General features: G+C 45.6%; 1 long non-coding RNA gene across 1 annotated transcript; it reads left to right on the plus strand.

Annotated features, from left to right (window-relative positions):
- The first annotated feature begins 5815 nt into the window (after positions 1-5815).
- LOC118527830 (uncharacterized) lies at positions 5816-19131 on the plus strand. Its single transcript, XR_004913279.2, has 3 exons — positions 5816-5910; positions 17545-17630; positions 19047-19131. It is a non-coding gene; the product is annotated as an uncharacterized LOC118527830 (long non-coding RNA).
- The last annotated feature ends 263 nt before the right edge of the window (positions 19132-19394 follow it).

The following is a 19394-nucleotide window of genomic DNA, read 5'->3' on the forward strand; positions in this document are numbered from 1 at the left end:
AGGAACTGAGACCTCCCTCTTGGGAAACAGGATTCATGGCTCACCAAATCCAGGCCAACTGCTTCCTTGTTCACATCGGGAAACTCAGAAGGTCCAGAGACGGGAATGGACCAGGTGACCCAGCTGACCAGCCACAGAACCCAGTCATAGAAGCCATGTCCCTTGAATTGAAACAAATCCCAGTTAAAGTCTCAGCTGAGAAATTTGAGATCTCTCACTAGCCAAAGGAGTTTTCTTTGCATTTGCACAGGGGACACAGGATATCACAAAGTCCTTAAGACCCAGAGGAAATGAATACCACTTATGTTGGACTCCCAGACTGTGCAACAAGCTATGGATGGGTAGACATGGGCAGAGTGCCCAGTCCAGCTCCCCACCCAGCATGTTATGAACTCAGCCATTTCCTCTGGGGACTCTGCACTCTGGGTTCTGAGAAATCCAAATGGTCGTTTTTCAGATAGCTTCCCAAAGAAGGCAAGATGGTCCTTCTCTTGTTTTATTTCCTACTCAGTTTGTGAGAACAGATGTTCAACCTTCAGGGCCAAAGTGGGCCAAGTAGCAAGCATGTTATTTAGAATTATCAAAATTGACCCTTTCAACTTGGCCCTGATGCAGTTCCAAAGTTTCTGGCCTTGGGCAATTAGTGTGACTTCTCCACTCTAAATTTAGTTAGACTGGCAAGCTGTGAAGCTTATCTATTTAAAGGAAGGTGAGCAAGAATGGCAAATATCAACCTGGAATAAGACCTACCCCTTCCTTCCCCACTTAAGTAAAGCGCTTGGGTTTGGAGGGCACACTGCTGGTGGGTGCGTGAATTCATACAGTCTTCCCGGAGGGCAATGTGGAACCAAATGTTGAGGACTTTAAAAATGTTCAGTCTATTATTCCATGCTCGAAGAGTTTTTCCTGAGAAAATAATCATGAATATCACCAACATATAGGTAAAGATGTCCGTTGCAGGATTGCATGTAACAGGAAAAGATTGAAAATAATCCAAATGTCTTAACTATAGGGAACTGGTTAAATAAACTATGGTATATAGATAGAATTGACCTGCTAAGGTCATCTTAGACACTATGGAATTATATGAAAATGGGTTGTGATATGAATATTAAGTTAAAAGGGCAAGTTTTGTGAAAAAGTATATCTATGTATAAAAAAAAACTTACAGTAGTTGTATAAGGCATAGTGGGAAGGAGAGGATGGGTGCTTTTGGTTTTTACTCATCTGTATTTCCTAATATTTCCTTAGTAAATTTTTATTACTTTGGTAATTAGGAAAAATGCCCAATAGTTTTTATAAAAGGATTTGTGTTTGGTTTCCTTTTAGAGAGGCACTTTCATTTATTAAAAGATCACAAACCAGAAGTGAGATTAAATTGATCTCTCTCTCTCTCTCTCTGGTTAGGATGTGTGGAAAGGAATGGGAAGCTTGGGGTTGGGAGTAGCAGCAAAAGCTGCAGACCAGGGGAGTGCAAGAAGGTTGTACCAGGAAGCTCTACCCATTTGCTGTATGGCCCTGGGCAAGTCACTCAGCATCTCTGGGCCTCAGCTGCCACATTGTTACACTGTCTCTGGAGTTCTTCCCAAGGCCAAAACCCTATGTATGGAAAATGTCTGTGAGCTCCAGTGAATGTCTATATATGCTAAGGGAGAACATGCACAGCCTAGAAACGGGTTCAGCATAAATGATTTTTGGCTCTGCAGCCCTGTACGACTGCCGAAATCCCTGCTTAGCTTCACCATTTCTCAGCTTCTGTCTCTCCGCCTAGTTACTTAGGAATTGGCAAATTCCGGGGGGAAAGCACATGGAATGCTGGGCTCACCTCCATGTGTTTCTCTTCATTCTGGGATCTTGATCCTTCAGGTCTTGGCTTCCTGGAGAGCTCTTTGATGCCTTCTAACAGATTTTTATGTTCTTTTTAACAGTTCTAGCCGGGTTTTCTAGTTGGATGTGGAGAGGATTGCTCTCTACAAGCTAGTTTGTCTTAACGCAGAAGCAGAAGTTCGGTCCTATGTTATTTAAGTGAAAATGGCTGGTTATAGAACGTGTGCACAGTGGGGTCCTATTCATATGCAAAACATGTCTATGTGTTTATGCAGAAGAAACAGTGAAAGAGTGAAAGCTACATACAGCCTCTATCTCTGGCTGGGTTTTCATTTTTTTAATGTTTAGCTGTATTTTTCAAATTTTATACAGTGGACTCTGATAATGTCTAAACTGGGATTGACCTTTGAGGTCATTTATGCCCATTTTAAAAATGAGGAAACTGAGGTCAAGAACATGTAAATTCATTTCAATCAAACAATTACTGGAGGTTTGCTGTGAGCAGAGATCCATGCTATGGGGCCCCTGGGGCATCTAAAGAAAGGTAACACCTAGTCACTTATTCCTCCAACTCAAGTGTCTCCAAATGTGCTTGACTGGATATGAGGAGGAAGATGACAAGAATCTGCCCTCAAGGTATTCTAGCTGTGGAGAAAAATATCGAAATAAACCATCCCAGGTATGATGTGGTAAATGCTAAAGTAATGCTGTGGCAGAGACTGTGCTTGGCCACTTAATAACCATTCTTTCAATATCGAACCAAAAGATTGGATTTCCCAGCCTCTCTTACAGCAAGGTATGGTCATGTGATTAAATTTTGGCTAATAAGATGTAAGGGTAAACGTTGTGGGGGTTAGTGAGAAGTCTTTTTAAAAGGAACTTACAAAAAATATAAAAATAAATAAAAGGAACAAGCAAATGCTCCTTTCTTTTTTTCTGCTACTTGGGATGTAGATGCAATGGCTGGAACTTTAGCAGCCATTCTGACCTATAATGTCACATTGGGAAGGGAGTCCCATACTCAGATGATGGAGAATAAAATAGCCTCAGTCACTAATACCATGGAGCTGCTATATCAGCCCTGGATTGTCTATCTCCATACTTCTTTTACAAGAAAGAGAAAGTTATTTTGCTTATCACCCCATTATTTTAGATTTTCTCTTTCATACAGATAAACCCAATCCTAACTTACACAAATCCTAAAAATAAAGTGCTATGGGAATGAAGGAGTAAAGGGAGGGAGGAATGAATATTTCTACTCTTGAGCATCAAGGACGTCAGAGGAGGTGTGAAGGGTGTGAAGAGTTCACCAGTGGGATGGGCAGGGATTAAGAAGGAAGAGGGTTTCAGGCAGAGTAAACCATGAAGGGAGCATGAGCACAAGGCTGGAAATGGGCACTGGAATGGGCTGGAGATGGGCACATGTGTGGTGGAATCAAGCAGCCTGGACTCCAATCTTATTACAATCTCCAGCAAGTCACTTCATTACTCTGTTTCTCCATCTGTAATATGAGGATAATAGTATTAACCTCATTGGGTTATAGTGAGGATAACATGGGTTAATACATGAAAAATGCTTGGAGCAATGCCTGGCACATGGTGAGTGCTCAGTAAATGTTGACTGTCATATGCTTATCTGTAAAATGAAATAATCATAGCTGACCTCCTATGGTGGCCAGTGCATATAACATGGCACGGGGCTTTATACAGAGGAGGTGCCCAACTATGTAGCTCTCTTTCTCTCTCTTCCCTCAAGGAGCTTACAATCAACATTTAACAAATCTTCATTAAGCTCCTACTCTGTGCCAGGCCCCAGGCCAGGAGGTTGCTGATTCCAGGACAAATCAGACCTTATTGCTGACCTCCAGTTGGTTCATCTTAAGGAAAGGAAGGAAAATAAAGAGACAGGCATAATATCATGTGAAAAGTACAGCAGTGGGTCCAATTCCAGTTCACGAACTCAGATAAGCAAGAAAGGTAACTTTAGTTTTTGTTACGTGAGCTCAGTCTCTGCTATGATCTCCCATTTCGGGTAGGAGTCCTTAATGGCAGTTACACTGGGTTTTTCCTATTTCTCTGGGGTATTATGTCAGTTCTAGGGATCTTGCAGGGGGACACGCACACACAGGGCACTGCTAATTTGTCTCTTCTTCCTGAGCCTCATTTCCTCTCTCAGCTCCTTCTGGGGTCCTTCCAAGTGCACAGGAACCGTTGCTTGGCTCCCATGGCTCCTGGGGCATAGAGAATTCTTTTATTAGACATTTGAGGTTCTTCTGCCCAGCCACACATAGCCATTTTTCTGCCAGAGTCTGCTTAGGAGAAGAGTACAGGTTTTTCTACATTCAACTTCTTTGAAGTTATCTGGGATTCTGGGGCCTTTCTCCAAGCTCAGGGCCATGTCCAGAGAAGGGACAAGTTCGAGTGTGCCTTTCCTCAGGGGCTTGTACCATCCATCTCCCCCTTTGCTGCTGCTCCAGCTTTCTTTCCTACCCTTGTCTCTGTCAACGTTTGAAAAGAAAAAGGTAAATGATTCAGCCAGCAAAATCCAGTGTATTCAGAAATAGCAGAGGAATTGCAATTCGGGACAAGCAAACTTAACGGACCATAAGCAAGTCTCCAGAACAAAGGAGGAGATGTTCTTTATAGAAGGTAAAAGGGAGTGGGTGGGGTTGTTTTGAACAAAAGTTCATTGGAAGACAATGAGAGTTTGAAGTGGGGGCAGCCTCTCATTAGATGCAGGTGAGGACAGCTTGCCTTGGCCAGCCCAAAAGAAAGCTTCCTTCTTCCCACTGCACTGTGCAAGCTGTGATCATGGCTTCCCTTCTCCAATTCTGAGTTCGGTTTCCTTAACACATTTTCACATCTGGAAACTCTTGCCTGGTTTCAGAGAGGTGGGACCTTGCTCCTAAATATGCTGCATTTCCCCATATTAATCATGTCATTGGTACATAAGAACCTTTTCCTGTTGCTCCTGAGACCCTAGACTTTTGAAACTCAAAAGACAGGAAAAGATTTTGGTTTCTTTTTTTTTCTGCGGGGCCAGAAAAAGAAAGTAGCCTTGAGACAGTAGCTTAAGATAAGACCTCTGGGTAACAGAAATTAGCAAGAATGCAAAACAACTCAATGGGCTTCCTCCATGCCCCTGTCAGAATGGCTGAAATAAAGACGAGTGACAACATCAAGTGTTGGATGGGATGTGGAGCCCCTGGAACTCCCCTCCATGCCTGGTGGAGACGCAAAATGAAACAGGCACTTTGGAAAACTGCTTGGCAACTTTAATAAACATAGATCTGCCTTATGATCCAGAAATTCCACTCCTAGGTATGTCTTCGAGAGAAATGAAAACACGTCCACAGAAACTGTACATAAATCATAACGGCTTTATTCCTAACAGTCCAAACTGGAAACAACCCAAATATCCACTCAAACAGGAGTTTGAATAAACAAATTCATTGTCTGGGATACCATACAGCAATCAATGTAGATTAACAATTGCTGCCCACAACAACACAGAAGAAAAAAAAATCATTATTTTGAATAAGAGAAACCAAATGCAAAAAAAAGTGAATATTGTATAATTCTACTTATATGAAGTTCTAACTGGCAGGACTAATCTACGATTTTAGAATTGGTTACCTCTGGGGGAGGGGTGGGGAATGGGACTATTATTGACCTAGAAGAGGCACTGGAAGCAGGTGCTAGAAAAATTCTATACTTTGATCTTTGGGATGGTGATACAGGTACATAGATAGGTAAAAATTTTAATATCTGTGCATTTTACTATGTGGAAATCGGTTTAAAAAAATCTCATTTTAATTAAAAAACGCAGAGGCTAATATTTCAAAAATAATATGCTACACTCAGTGCTATGACGAGGTAAACACATAGCACTCTGTGATAGCCCAGGAGGGGTACTAACCACACTGTGTGTGGGGTAGGTGTGCAGATGGAGCGGTCCCCAAGGAAGGCTTCCTGGAGGAAGTGATGGCTCAGCTAAACTTCAAAGGACTTGAACTGAAGGTCAAGCAAAAGATGTCGCTAAGGGCATTCCAGGCACAAAGGAACAGCATGCAAAGGCACTGGGTGAGTCCTAAGAGAACTTGAATGGGGGTGAGGGTGGGGGGATGAGACTGCAGATGGAAGCAGCAGTCAGATCTGACAGAGCCTCATAAGCTGGAGGGGAGCTCAAAGGGAAAGGGCCTGAAAAGTTGTGGTCAGATCTGGGCTTTAGAAAAAGCTCCCTCAGGAGGGAGGGAGGACAGTGGTGTAGAGGGAGTTGCAATAATCCAAGAGATGGGGGTATGTGGTCTGAGCTAGGGCAGGGTTGAGAGAAGAGCTTCCAGGGACACTGAGGAGGAAGGCTTTGTCAACTGATAATATTGGAGGGAAGTTAAGGAGACCATCAGGATCTTGCCTTTCATGTCAGGCTGGAGCCAACTGCTGAGAAAAAGATCAGAGGAGATAACATCTGTAAGTGTTGTAGTGGTTGGCTAGATGTTGTTTTGCCTGTCCAGCCCCTGTTTCCCCCTTTCTCTCTCTCTCTTTTTTTAAAAATTTTATTTATTTGACATAGAGACAGAGAGAGAGGGAACACAAGCAGGGAGAGTAGGAGAGGGAGAAGCAGGCTTCCAGCTGAGCAGGGAGCCCGATGCGGGGCTCGATCCCAGGATGCTGGGATCATGACCTGAGCTGAAGGCAGACGCTTAACCGTCTGAGCCACCCAAGAGCCCCTCCCCCTTTCTCTTATGACAGAACCCTGCTTTGCTTACGGAGAACTTACTCCTTCCTAACCTCAGGCCATGTGCCTAAAGTGGGGGTGACCCCACCTCTCAGCTGTAGGACATGTGACCCTGGCCGATCAGCAAGTTCCAGCTCTCTGGTGGAAGGCAGTGATTGGTTCAGGGATTGACACATGACCCATATTGATCCAATGAGAGTTAGCCCTGGAAATTCTGCTGGAACTCTTGGCAAAGAATCCGGTTTTTTCTTCTGGGGTTGCTGAGCTGGTGGAATGGAAGCCTAGAGCTGCTGATGGCCCTCTTTGCCACCAAGAAGGGGAAAGCCTGCCTGAGAATAAAGCCAGCACTTGAGTAAACAGAGCCCTATGCCTGATGATATTGTTTGGGCTTTTAGATCTAGCCATGTCTGAAAACTAACCTGTATTTTTTACTTTAGTGAGCCAATGCCTTCTCTTCTTGGAGTAATTCTATTTGAGTTGGGCTTTTTGTCCCTTTCAGCTGAGAGAGTTCTGATGACCATAGGCTCCACTGAAAAGCTTTACTTAGGTACAGAGCTTCTGTTAGGAATGATGTAAAAGCTCTGGGAATGAATAGTGGTGATGGTTGCACAACATTGTGTATGTACTTAATGCCACTGAATTGTACTCTTAAAAGTGATTAAAACGGTCAATTTTATGTTGTGTATATCTTATCACAATAAGAAAAGTTAATAAAAACTTTTTAAAGATATGTTAAGAGAGACAAGCAACCCATTCCCCACACAACAGGTAGAGGGCCCCTTTGATGCACATTGGATCATCTTTATTGAAATTCATTCAGAGGCTTCCCATCCCACTTAAAATTCAGCCCACACACCTTCCCAAGGTCTGCAAGTCTCCCTGTCATGTACCCTTGCACCCCTCTGTCCTCATGTCCCACCCTCCTCCCTGGGCTCACTATCCTCCAGCCACTCTAGTCTCCTTGCTGCAGGCAAACACAGCAATCTTTTTCCTGTCTTGGGGCCTCTGCACTTGATGGTCCTTCTGCCTTGGACACTCATTCCACGCCCCCGCCCCCCCACCCAATCTTTCCAGGGTCACCTCACCATCAGTCATTCTGTACTCAGTTGTCGCCCTTTGGAGAAGCCTTCCCTGGTCAAAGTAGTGCCCCCTGCCTATCATTTCACCCTTCATGGTTCTCATGGCTGTCTGCAGCGGTCTTTTTCTTTGCTGGTTTGTTTATTGTCTCTCAGCTTACATTTGAATGTAGGAGGGCAGCTAGAGGGCAGGAACTCTGGCTTGTGCCTCTGTGTCCCCAGCACTTGGAAGAGTATGTGGTCCATAGTATGTGCGTAATAAATGGTCCTGAATGAACTATTTGCACAGGTAAGTTCCTTACAGGCAATGCTGCAAGTGGGGAAAGCTGAGCCCAGAAGAGGGGGAGGGACTTACCAAAGGCATCCTACAAATCACAGTCAAAGACAGACCTAGACCTAGGACTATTGGTTCCACATTCAGTTCATTTTCTGTAATTCCCATCCACCTCTTTTTGCCAAAAGACTTGCAAGGCTTGAGTGGTTTTTCCCCTCTGATGCAAGCATCTCAGAACAGAAAGAAGATTGAACTAGAAATCAGGAGACTTGGGGGCTGGATCTAGCTCTGCCATCCACACACCGTCCAGATTGGGTCTCCTGGAGGACAGGGGCATTGCTAGCATCTGGTGCACTCATAGTACAGTAGGTGCTTAGGCAAGGTTTCCTGAATGAGTAAGTGATTGCTTGCATGAAGGAAATGGGTGTCAACAAAGGGTGGTGCTTAAGATCTCAGAGTCTGAGCTAGACAGATTTGAATTCAAATCCTGGCTATGCCACTTTCTAGTTGTTGGACACCTGATCTCACGTGAAGAATATATTGGCATCATCTGTGATAGTTTGTCTCCAAGATGGGTCCCAATGACCCTTACCCCCTGGTATTTATGTTTATGTGTAGCCCACATTAAATTACAGTTGGCCTGCACTGACCCACAGAATGTACTGCAGGAGTGACAGTGTGTGACTTTTGAATCTAGTTCATAAAAGGTGTTGCAGCTCCTCCTTGGACTTCTGGATGGTTCATTGGGTAAACCAGCTATCATGTTGTAAGGACACTCGGGAGCTCTGTGGAAAGAGGGACCAAGGCCCCCACCCATCCCAACAGCCAGCACCATCTTGGGAACATATAAGTAAGCCACTTGGAACTGGATTCTTTAGCTCAGTGAAGCCTTCAGATGACTAAAGCCTCATCTTTATGAGAGACCTTGAGCTAGAACTGCCCATTCAAAGTACTCCTGAATTCTTCACCCACTAAAATGATGAGAGAGAACACATGATTATTGATGTTTCAAGTCACTAAGTTTCTGGGTGATTTGTTATACAGTAAAGGTAACTAATATATCATATTCATCTTTATCACGGACATTTACTGAGAGCTTACCACGTGGTTTCTCGTTTGAACCCTCCCAGTCATGCTATGAGATAGGTGCTGTTATTTTTGTCTGAGGTGTAGGGCAGTGAAATCTCTCCCTGCAGAGCCCCTGAACTTAAGGGCTTTATGGTCGGGCCTGAGAATCAGAAACTCAGATATGTATGACCCAAGCCAAATACGGCTCTAGGATCCCAGGAAGGAGAGACAAATTTTGGATTCTGGTTTCTGGTAGTTTATCAGAGGTTGAGAGAACACTCCAAAAGCAGCAGACACATCCCCTGCCCTTGAGCGCCTGACTAGGGGAGGTCAGATGCTTATGAATAGCGTTCGGTGTTCTGTTGCTGAGAAACACACATGTTTACACAGTAATGATGAAAAATAATAACCCTTCATAAGGGTCTGGCACTTTGCATATATAAAGCTTCATACCTGTAGAATTCCATGGAATCCCACCTGGCAAGTAAGCATGGATTTATGGACTGAATGTGTCTCCCCTCTCCCAACCAAATTCATATGTTGAAGCCCTAACCCCCAATATATGGTAGGCATTTGGAGGTAGAGCCTTTGGGAGGTAATTTGGGTTAGATGAGGTCATGAGGGTGGGACCTCATGATGGGATTAGTGGCCTTATAAGAACAGGCACCATGGAGAACTTTCTCTCTCTCCCTCTCTTCCTCCTTTCTCCTTCTTCTCCTCTTCTTCTTCTCTCCCTCTCTTTCCCACTCCTCCCTCTCTCTCTCCCCCTCCTTCTCTTTCTTTCTTTCCAAGCAAGAAGGTGGCTGTCTATAAGCCAGGAAGATAGCTCACCAGAACCCAACTACCCTGGCACCCTGATCTCAGACTTCCAGTATCCAGAAGTGTGAGAAAATAAATTTATGTAGTCTAAGTCCCCCAGTCCATGGTATGTCACAGCAGCCTAAACAGACTAAGACACACGGCAATGTACATTTTACAGATGGGGACACTGAGGCTCAGAAAAAGTTACTGGACTCTCAAAGAGTCACACAGGCTTTAAGGGGCAGAGCCCAGGTTAAAGCCTGGCAATTGGGTGTCCTTACAAGTGCACAGGGCTGTCAGTGGGGTTCCTCTAAGGGAGGTTCTAGGAAGAGGTGAGCAAGGAGCAGGGTTCTGAAATGGGGGGGGTGGCCTGGTGGAGAGGATGGTGCATGGAGGGCCTAAAGGGCCCTAAAGGGGCAGGGTGAGCCCCCTGGAGGTTCCTGGGGGGTGTGAAGACAAAAAGGGAACATAGCCGGAGTGGAAAGAATGAGCAAGTGTGGGTGTGTGGAAGAGGCTTGGCTAAAGGAATTCGAGTGTTAGGTGCAATTGCAGCAGGAGGGTTGTGCAGTGAGAGATCTTAGAGCTGGGGCCAAAGTCAACCACTGTGCCTAAAGTGGGAAGAAGAGCTTATTTTGCTTCTTGGGTGGTTTTATATTCACAGTATTTTGCAACCATCACCACTCTCTACCATTACCTCAAAAAACAACTCCAATCTCCCCATTCCCCCTTCCCCATTCCTTGGCAACCACTAATCTACTTTCTGTCTCCAGATTTCCCTGTTCTGCACTTTCGTATAAATGGAATCAACTCTACCACATGCTGCCTAATGTGACTGTCTTCTTTCACTTAGCATGATTTTATCTATGGCTTTCAGGGTTTATCTGTGTTGTAACATTACTTCATTCCTTTTTAAGGCTGAATAATATTCCATTGTAGGGATATTCCACATTTTTGTGTATCCATTCATTAGTTGATGGACACTGGGTTGTTACCTCTTTTTGGCTGTTATGAATAATGCTGCTATGAACATTCTTGTACAAGTTTTTACGTGACTATATGTTTTTTGTTCTCTTGTGTATACATCTGGAAATGGAACAGCTGGATCATATGGTAATTCTATGTTTAACTTTTGAGGAACCATCAAACTGCTTTCCAGAGCGGCTGCACCATTTTACCCTCCCATCCGCAATGTTTGAGGGTTCCAAATTCTCCAGATCCTTGACAACACTTGTTGTCTTGTGTTTTATATAGCCATCCTAGTGAGTGTGAAATGGTATCTCATTGTGGTTTTGATTTGCATTTCCCCAATGACTAATGATATTGAGCATCTTTTCATATGCTTATTAGCCATTTGTATAACTTCTTTGGAAAAATGTCTATTCAGATCCCTTGTCCATTTTTTAGTTGAGTTGTTTGCTTTTTAGTATTGTTTTGAATTCTATTGTTTAGAATTCTATATAGAATCTAGATACTAGACCCATACCGGATATATGATTTGCAAGTTATTTCCAAATAATTCGCCTTTTTCTTTCCTCCCATTCTCTGATAGGTAAGGCTCTTCTGAGCTGGTAGGGACCTTACCCCTGGTGCCACAGCACCGAACACTCTCCCATTGTGGAAGCAAATGGTTCCTCAGAGTTCTCACCCAAGAGGACATGCTAGTACCTCAGTACCTTTACAGCGAGTGCCCCACGTGCCAGGCACTCAGGGCATAAGTCTAACGATAACATGGTCCCTTCCCTCTTGAGCTGCTTGTCTCCATGAACAATACCTACAATCACCCAGCCTCTCAAGCGGAAAACTCCAGCGCCCCCTCAGGCCACCAGCTAATTTGCCCCCATAGCCCTCACCTCCTGTTCTCTCTCCTCCCCCCACACCCTAGTCTAGGCCCAGGTTACCTGAAGGATTTCAATCGCTCCATAGTTGCCTATAGACCTCCCGGCTTGCTTCTTCCAGTCCATTCTCCCCTCCATCAGCGCAGGAGCAGAGTGACTTGCCTTAAGTAAGAATCCCATCATGGGTCTCCCCTCGTCAACAACCTCTCAATGGCTATAGTCAAGAGAGAAGACCCACACGGAAGCAGCAGCATTTGGCTTAGACAGCTCTCTTTACCCTCTTTCTTCAGTGACTCAGCCAGACTGAAACTCTTCACAATTTCCCAACTCACTCCGCCTCCACGCTGGGCAAAAATCACTCACTGTGTCACGGGAAAGAGTAAAGAGATGGCAGTGGGGAACTCCAAAATAGGTCATGGGTTGAGCAGCAACAGGTCAGGGAGGAGCTGGGGGTTTGTGTGGCGAAGGGGGAGGGGAAGAGTGCGGGGCGAGGGGAAGGAACCTCACTCACGCATGTGCAGTGACGCGCTTGGACTTGGACGTGCAGGCCCGCTGGGTGGACTCACCTGAGTCTCTGGGGTGTGTGACAGCCTGAGTCAGCCCTAGGTGTTGGGAGGCAGATTCCGCTGCCCCGCGCGCCCCCCGCCCCCGGCCCCATCTTCTGATGAGGTCTGGTTCTCTTCCCAGAATTCTGAGATGTGCTTCTGGCGAGAGGTCAGTGAGGTCCCAGCTGTGTGTGGTTGACCAGCTTACTTTCCAGGACTGGAAGCCAGAAGCCGGCTTGCCTGCTGCCCAGCTGCTGGAAATACTTCTCCCTGCTGGATTTGGCTGTTAGGGATGTTCTGGGGAGAGAAGTCTCTTGGGGTGCAGTCCCTAATGAGCTGCGAAGGGGAGGTTTGGGGAGGGAGCGTAACAGGAAGCTCCATCCTACATTGAATAGAACTGAAACCAAATTAAACAGAAGACAAGTTTGTCTTGGAGCAGGGTGGGGACTGCGGTGAGCAGGGGCTGGCTAGGGCTTCAGCGGTCACCTCCTTGTCTGTCTCAGGCTCCTGGCACCTGGCTCCCTGCTCGCCCTTGCCCTTTCCATCTAAATGTGTTCTCTGGACAGGATCTGAACCTCATCCACATTCAAGTGCAATTGTCTAATAATACCAATCTAAAACATGAACATACTCCTTCTTTCTTTTCTCTCTCTTTTCCTTCCTTCCTCCCTCCCCCACCCCTTCCATGGTCTGCTTTCTAATTTTGCCTCTGGTCTTGAGCTCTTAATCGGAAATGCCTTCCCCAGGTCTTTATTTCTTCATTTATGATTTGTGTTTTCCATGCTCGCTCAGCAAACCTACAACTCTGGTCATGTCCACTCTCAGCCAGCGCTGCGTCCACCCCCATGCAGCTGTAGCTGAACAACCACTCTGGCTGTGCTCGCTTTAAAATGTGTGACCTTGAACGTCAAGAGAGTCCTTGGTACTGCCTGGCAATTAGGCTCTACCTACCTACCCATTGGCTCTCCAGCTCTGTTAGACCACTGTTCCATTCCTCTGCTCCCCTAAACCCTTAGTGGCCCGCCCCCCACCCACACTCTCCACTGCTTATTCACTGACAAAATCGAAGCAGTCAGGATGTCCACATACCCACCATACACTGACCCTCCCACGTACTCAGGCTTCCTACTTGCTGCCACAGGTGAACGACCCATGAGCTCCTGTACCTGTCCTTGTGCACTGGACCCCAGCCCCCTTCATCTGCCCTCTTTTTCCACAGCATCATTTTTATTTATTTTTTTAAATTTTATTTATTTTTTTTACTTATTTTGCTGTTGTTTTATTTCCCCCCACATAGGATTTTTTAAAAATTATTAGGTTCATTTAGCCAGCATATAGTACATCATTAGTTTTGATGTAGTGTTCAACGATTCATTAGGTGTGTATAACACCCAGTGCTCATTACCACACTTGCCCTCCTTAATACCCATCACCTGGTTACCCCATCCCCCCACCCCCTCCCTTCTGTAACCCTCAGTTTGGTTCCCAAAGTCCAGAGTCTCTCATGGTTTGTCTCCCTCTCTGATTTCTTCCCATTCAGTTTTCCCTCCCTTCCCCTATGATCCTCTGTGCTATTTCTTACATTCCACATATGAGTGAAACCATATCATAATTGTCTTTCTCTGCTTGACTTATTTCACTTAGCATAATCCCCTCCAGTTCCATCCATGTCGATCCACAGCATCATTTTTAATCTCTTCTGGATCATTCTCATCAGCACACAAACATGCCATTAATTTCTCCCATCTTTAAAACAACAACAAAAATCTGGGCAGCTATGTGCAAAAAAGTAAAACTGACCCACTTTCTTACACCATATGCAAAAATAAACTCAAAATGGACTAAAGACTGGAATGTAACACCCGAAACCATAAAATTCCTAGCAGAAAACATAGGCAGTAATCTTCTTGACATCAGTCTTAGCAACATTCTTTTGGATCTGTCTCCTCATGCAAGGGAAAAAATAAATAAATAAACAAGTGGGAGTATGCTTAGTGAATTGTGTCAGAGGGTAAAAGACAAATATGGTATGATTTTACTTATATGTGGAATCTAAGAAACACCACAAACAAAACAAAACAGGAATAGACTTACAGTTACAGAGAAGGAACAAGGCCCTGGGGGAGGAGGAGGGGGGTGATGGGTGAAATAGGTGATGGGGATTAAGAGGTACAAAAGTCTATTTATAAAATCACTAACTAACAGGGATATAATGTACAGCATAGGGAATATAGTCAATAATATTGTAATGACTTTGATGGTGACAGGTGGTAACCAGACCTATGCTGGTGATCATTTTGTAATGTATAAAAATATCCAATCACTATCTTGTACACTTCAAACCAATATAATACTGCATGTCAACTGTAATTCAATAAAAAAAGAGTGATGTCATCACTACTAAAAAAAAAAATCTTGACTCCTCTTCCCCCTTGACGATCCCTCCACGTTTCCTTGTTTGGATTAGTTACTGCTGTAGAGCCATCCATCCCGAACTTAATGGCTTTCACACAACAACCAGTTTCTTATGTCTCCATGCTGTGGGGTGGCAGGGCTCCGCCAGGCAGCTCTTCTGCTTCATGTGGCATCAGCTGGGGCTGGAGGCTTCTGGAGGCTCCCCTGGGCTGGGATGTCGGAAGGCCTGTGGTGGGTGCCGGCTGGTGGCTGGAGCCTGGTTTGGCCTGTTGAGTGCAGGGCCCCCCTTTTCCCCTCCACATGGCCTGCCCTGTGGCTTGGGCCTCTTACAGCATCCTGCCTGGGTTCCAGCAGTGCAGAAGCTGCCAGGCCCTCTTAAGAATTAGGCCTGGAACTGGCACAGTGTGGCTTCCGCCACATTTTATGATGTAAAGTCGGTCCCAGGGACAGCCAAGATCCAAGGGAAGGGACTATACAAAGACTTGAATACCAGGAGACAAGGTCCCTGGGGGCCACCGAGCAACAAACTGCCACACTCTGATGTGCAACAAAACTCCTCAAAGGAACTGTCCGTCCTCGACCCTTCCGATGCCTCCCTCCCATTCTTTGTAAACCCATCCTGACCAGAGGGCCACTCCTGCTGCTCTATGGGTGCCCCTTTTGTTAAGGCGGCTAGTGGCCTCCTCATGGCAAAATCCATGCTCATTTCTCAGTTCTCATCTCCCACGTGGGTTAGCACAGTTGACTGTTCCTTTCTCTCTCATCTGATTTCTGGGACCCTGTGCTCCCCCAGTTGTCCCCGTACCTCACTGGTCTCTCCTCCTTCTCCTTCAATGGTTCTCTTCTCTCTCCAACCTCTTGATGCTGAGAAGACCTGGGGCTCGGTCTTTGATCCTTTTCTCTTCTCCGTCTGTATCACTGTCTTGTTAACCTCGCCCAAGTCATTGCTTTCAAACCCATTTACATGTAAGTGACCCACGTTTATGTCGCCAGCCTAGACCGCTCTTGAATTCCAACCACGGTGACTGCCTGTTTGACATCTCCATCAGATACCCAAAGCACATCCAAACCCTTCGTGTCCAAAACTCAGCTCCTGATTGTGCCCCCTTCCAAAACCTTGACCTGACCCCAGCTCTCCCCATTTAGGTGGGTGGCAACTCCTTGTTTGCCGTTACTCAGGCCCAAAACCCCAGCATGAGACCTGCTTCCTCTCTTCCTCAGACACCCATATGCAAATTGCCATGAAATCCTGCTGGATCCACCTTCAGAATATACCCAGTCTCTGACCACCTCTCATCCCTTCTACTGCCCCCACTCTGGTGTGAGCCACCATCCCCTTAGGCAGAGGAATTCTCATAGCTCTTTCTGCTTCGATTTCAACCTCCTATGGTCTACTGATCTATAAGAGTTTTCCGAGGGATCCTTTTAAAATCTAAGCCAGGTCATATCCCTCCTCTGCTCAACACCCTCCTGTGGCTCCCATGTCCCTCAGCAAAAATACCAAAGTTCTCAGCATCACCTACAAGGTCCTCTGTGACCTGGACACCCCGTGACCTCTGACCCCCTACTCTCCCCTCCACTCACTTTGCTCCAGGTGCTTGGCCTCTGATATCTTCCCTTAAACACAGAGGCACACTCCCACCCAAAACCTTTGCACAGGCCCTCTCCCCCACCTGGAATGCTCTCCCCCTAGATCCCTTCAGAGCTCCCTTCCTTACCTCATTCAGGTCTTTGCTCAGAGGTTACCTTCTACATGAGTCCTTCCCTCATCTCTCTGTTTAGGATGGCATCCCATCCCTGTCTCTTTGGCTTTTCCAATCTTTTCCAACCTCTCTTTCTCTGCTCTTTTCTCTCATCAATAGCTCTTAGCTCTCTAACATACTCTATATAATTTACTCATTTGTTATGTTTATTGTCTATTGTCTGTTTCATGCTGCTAAAATGGAAGGGTCACAAGGGGAAGAATCTTTGTCTCTTGTTCACAGATGTATTCTATTGCCTAGAGTGAAGCCAGGCAGAGAGACTGTGCTAAAATTTTAGTTTTTAATTTTACCCTAAGTATCTTGAATCCTTTTGAGTATCTCAAATTCTCTGGGACATGAGGCAGGGTGTAGACCAATTTATTCTTGCATTCACCTACCCATCCAATCATCCATCTATCCATCCAGTCTACTACCTATCCATTCGCTCATATCCATTTATCTGCTTATCACCATCCATTCACGTCTGTCCACCTGTCTGTTTATCTATCCATTCATCCCATCCAACATATTTCCAAAACAGTCTTTCAACAAACATTTTTAAAGCATTGACTTTTGGCCAAGCACTGTGCTGGGCTCTAGAATCAAATCCATGACAGTAAGACTCTGACCCCTGAGGTGGCAGTAAGGGGATAACCATTACAGGATGTTTGCATAAAAAAAACTCCACAACCACAGGGCCTCAAGTCTTACTGTGAAGATTGACACCATAAATGACAGCTGGCAAATTGCTTGGGTGCAGGTGGACTGGGGGAAGGAAAAAGGGAAGTTGCTGGCTCTTCCCGTGTCTGCTTCAGCTCCCCCTGCCCAGCAGCAGGCACAGACCTGGGACCTCTGGATTCTACTTCCCTCCAGGTCCCCAACCCCCAGTCTCCTCATCTGTGAAGTGAGACAGCAGCACTCGCTTGACAGAATTAACTAATGCACGTGGGAAACTTTCTGTATCCGTGGTACTTAACCCTGGTGGCACATTCTACCACTCAGGAAGCTGATGCCCAGGCTCCACCTCCAAACTATGAGATCCTGAACCTTCTGGAGTGGGGCCTGGGCATCAGCATTTTAATCATTTGGCAGTGGGGCCTGGGCATTACTGTTTTTAAGAAGCTTCCAGGGGATTCTAATGTGCAGCCAAGCTTGTGTACTGCTGGAGCTAGAGCCATTTAATCAATGCCCCTTATCTATTTAATTGATCTTGAATATTGCAGCTGGAGGAAAGCAGAATTAGAGGAGACGAGACATTTGTGAAGATGCTGAAGACAATGTCTGCACACTTTCAAGGGCCTCACAAGTTGTACGTTTCTTCTTATCTTACTCTTAACTTGTTTTTGATTTAGCTTATGTCACGGGAAAAACTCATGTTCACAAAGCTTGATTTTTGGAAGAGGGAGTTAAAGAAAGTAAGAGTTGGAGAGAAGCTCTCAAAGGCTGAGACCAAGAGAGAAGAAGAGAAAGAGAGAGGAAGAGGGAGGGAGAGAGGGATGGAGAGAGAGGAAGAGAGAGAGGGAAGGAGGCAGAGGGAGAGGGAGAAAGGGAGAGAGAGGGAGAGGGAGAGAGAGGGAGGGAGATATTTTCTTGAGCTAATTGTCCAAGAGTAAGTGGAGAAACAGCAAAGAAAAATGTGGAGAAACAGCAAAGAAAAATCTGTGGAAGCACAAGAGCACTGGCCAGAGATTGTATTCCCCAGTGCCCAACATGAGCAATGAGAAAGTATGCTAGGCAGGGGCTCCCCTCCTTCCAGAGGAAGGGGGGTGTCTTGCTGGAAGAAGAGCCTCAGATCCAGGCTCCCACTTCACAGTCTTACTGAGATTGGACACCAGTCCAGGTCCTCTGAGAAGCGGACCCCAAGACAAGAGGCGTGCAAGGGATTTGGTGGGGGGGAGCCACTTGTGAGGAATAATCAAGGGGATGAGGAGTAGAAGGAGACAGGAGAGCCTCAGGTCCAAGTGCAGTTGGACACCCTTGAAAGCTGAGCGAGAAGAGCCTCGGATGGAGTGGTGCTGAGAAAGCCGAGGCCAGGCAGATGGGGAGCCCCAGGACAAAGACTGGCTGTTAGAGGGGTCTCCATTGGGAGGGAAGGCCCAGCTCTGGTACCCCCATTGTGCTCAGTGGTTGGGAGCCAACTGGGGCAGCAGCTGGAGGCAGTCAGCCAATGGCTTGCATCCCAGCAGGGAGCCTTAAAGGGGCAGCTCTGTGGCCACCACAGACACCCAACAATGGAAACGTTCATTCTTCCAAGCAATGTTATTGAGCTCATGATAAACATAAAGACAGTGTGGCTGTGACAGTGAACCGGGCAGGCATGTCCCTGCCCTCCAGGAGCTTTACACCACAACTGGAGAGACAGCATTATACAATGAATTAGTCACAGTTGCTAGAAGGGTCTATAATGAATGGATGACCATTTGATTTACCATCTAAATCTAGACCCTTTGGAAACTGAAAGTGAGTGCTGTTAATAATTATGCCTGGGCAACTGGCAAAAACTGGGACTATCTTGGGCAAACTGGGACATAGAGAAGCACCATCTAGCCCAGGGAATCAGGGAAGACTTCCTTGAGAAAAGAATGCTGGAGCTAGGATCTGAAGGATATGTAGAGGTGAACCAGTCGTTTGGGCTGCCATTATATGTTATCAGAGCCTGGTGATCCCCCCTGTGTGGCTGGCACGACAGGTATTGGTTCATCATTTGGTGATTGATTTCTCACAGTCTTAGGGACTCCCATGTCGGGGATGTCACCACGGTCTGGAAGAGCACTGCCTGGGATTTTTTGATGGCACTGAAATGGAAACAAGGGCACCTAAAAGAATCTGTCAATGGCTTTCCCTCTGCCTTGATTATATTATTCTGGACAGAGAATAAGGTAATCTGTCGACATCTGATTATAACCCGTTTTTGCCTTTCATTTTATTTTTTAAATTTAATTTTAATTTAAATTATAATTGAATTAAATCTATATTAATTGAATTAAGTATATATTAATTAATTATATATAAATCAATATATAATTAATATATAATGCATTATTGGTTTCAGAGGTAGAGGTCAGTGATTCAT

This window comes from Halichoerus grypus, chromosome 1 (genome assembly GCF_964656455.1).
Source record: "Halichoerus grypus chromosome 1, mHalGry1.hap1.1, whole genome shotgun sequence".
NCBI classification, from domain to species: Eukaryota; Metazoa; Chordata; class Mammalia; order Carnivora; family Phocidae; genus Halichoerus; species Halichoerus grypus.